The sequence below is a fragment of the Penaeus chinensis genome, chromosome 3 (genome assembly GCF_019202785.1).
Source record: "Penaeus chinensis breed Huanghai No. 1 chromosome 3, ASM1920278v2, whole genome shotgun sequence".
NCBI classification, from domain to species: Eukaryota; Metazoa; Arthropoda; class Malacostraca; order Decapoda; family Penaeidae; genus Penaeus; species Penaeus chinensis.
In genome coordinates, this window is record NC_061821.1 from 16,374,291 (window position 1) to 16,376,790 (window position 2,500).

The following is a 2,500-nucleotide window of genomic DNA, read 5'->3' on the forward strand; positions in this document are numbered from 1 at the left end:
ATATATATATATATATATATATATATATATATATATATATATATGTATATGTATGTAAGTATATATATATATATATATATATATATATATATATATATATGTATATACTATGTGTGTGTGTGTGTGTGTGTGTGTGTGTGTGTGTGTGTGTGTGTGTGTGTGTGTGTGTGTGTGTGTATGTATGTATGTATGTATGTATGTATGTATGTATGTATGTATGTATGTATGTATGTATGTATGTATGTATTTATTTATGTATGTATGCATATGTATGTGTGTGTATGTATGTATGTGTATATATATAAATATATACAAATATATATATATATATAAATATATATAAATATATATAAATATAAATATAAATATATATATACATATATACATACACACACACACACATAGATATACATACATACATACATACATACACATAACACACACACACACACACACACACACACACACACACACACACACACACACACACACACACACACACACATATAATATATATACATATACATACATATATATATATAATACATATACATATACATATATATACATATACATATATATATATATATACATGTATAATATATATATATGTGTATACACACACACACACACACACACACACACACACACACACACACACACACACACACACACACACACACACACACACACACACACACATATGCATGTATGTGGGTGTATATATATACACATATGTGTGTGTGTGTATACACACGTGTGTGTGTGTGTATACACACGTGTGTGTGTGTATACACACGTGTGTGTGTGTATACACACGTGTGTGTGTGTGTATACACACATGTGTGTGTGTGTGTATACACACATATGTAAGTATGTATATATGCATATATATACATATATATCTATATATGTATATATATATATAATGTATAATGTATAAAAACATATACATACATATATTTATACATATATATATGTATATACATGAATTTATACATATATTTATATATACATATAAATATATATATATATATATATATATACATATACATATATATATACATATAAATATATATGCATATACATATATTTATATATACATATATATATATATATATATATATATATACATATACATATATATATACATATAAATATATATGCATATACATATACATATATATAGATATAGATGTATACATATACACATACATGCAGCATTAGAAAAGCTACGGTTAACTAAAAGCAGGATGCCCCTTACTAAGAAAATGTTGGCACAGAGTAGCAGCAAAGCATTTCATTGGCTCTATGTGTTAAGGCACCAAAAAAATAGACAGTTCTCATGGCATCAAATTATGTATACTTTTATCAGAAATTTGTCAACGCAAAGGTCCAAATCTTCTGAACTTAATAGTCAATACAGGCTGCCTCCTACCTTGGTTAGTAATTGCGGCAGTTTAAAATTTCTTGATTGATAATAATCTTAGCTACAAGGGTCCTCTCCATACTAGCACAGATATTATCTGAATGAGAGTAATTTCCTACCATGTATGTGCAATAAAAACATGTATTTACCAATATCACATGAGTTTCCTATTTTATATGGCTTCTTCCACTATTTTATATGACTTCTTCCTTAAGGATGAAAGGCTGATTAAATGCAAAACTTAATATGTAGTGGACAGGTAAAACTATAAATAAAATTCTTAAATGTAAATAAAAGCTAAGATCACCACTTATTCTTTATGGAAAATAATCAAAGCATTGTTCACCTAAGGAGAAATGCTGGTTTTTGGTTCAGCAGTTTTAAGCAACTTCAGATATGACAATTTCATAATCATCTTTGCCTCTTGAGATTCCTGGTTTTGAAACATTTATTTTTTTTTAATTCTATTTGAGATTAACAATTATCTATAAATCAGGTTTTACTAGTGACCCTTTGGGGACAATCAACTCATATATGGTTACTTTAGTTACTTTCAATAATGCTTGCAACCAGTATCACTTCCTCATATACTCACTCAAGGAATCAATAAGCTACATCTATCAACATCAAAGCCTCATCTTCTATGTAAGAATCAGTATGGAAAATTAAGCTAGTGGTAGGTTCTAGTCACATCAGATTCTCCACCAAAGACCACAAAATCATTACATTTAACCACAATGAATTAAAGGATTAATGTCCTTCAAACTTCACTCTTTTTAAAACACTGAGAACACCAAGACCATCATCACCGTCCATAGTCTTTTCCTAGTTCCAAAATGGAAAATTAAATCACACATTTGCAACACAATAGAACACACAAACACCATACAACAAAGACACCAGTTTCTATATCCTCATCCTTGGCTTATCAGTCAAACAGCTTTATCTGGATGAGACAGGATTCCTCAGAAAAGGAGTCCTTTTAGCAACTAAGATTTGTCACAGTACCAAGATGATATAAAAACAGTGACTATCATTGCTCTGCACTTACACTGCATTAAAGCAGAAGAC

The 2,500-nt window shown here is 28.8% G+C and overlaps 1 protein-coding gene across 1 annotated transcript in view; it reads right to left on the reverse strand.

Moving 5' to 3' along the window:
- Window positions 1-2,500, reverse strand: part of LOC125039176 (FK506-binding protein 2-like) — a gene marked incomplete at its 5' end in the record, with an annotated part of 13,244 nt that overhangs the window by 4,664 nt on the left and 6,080 nt on the right.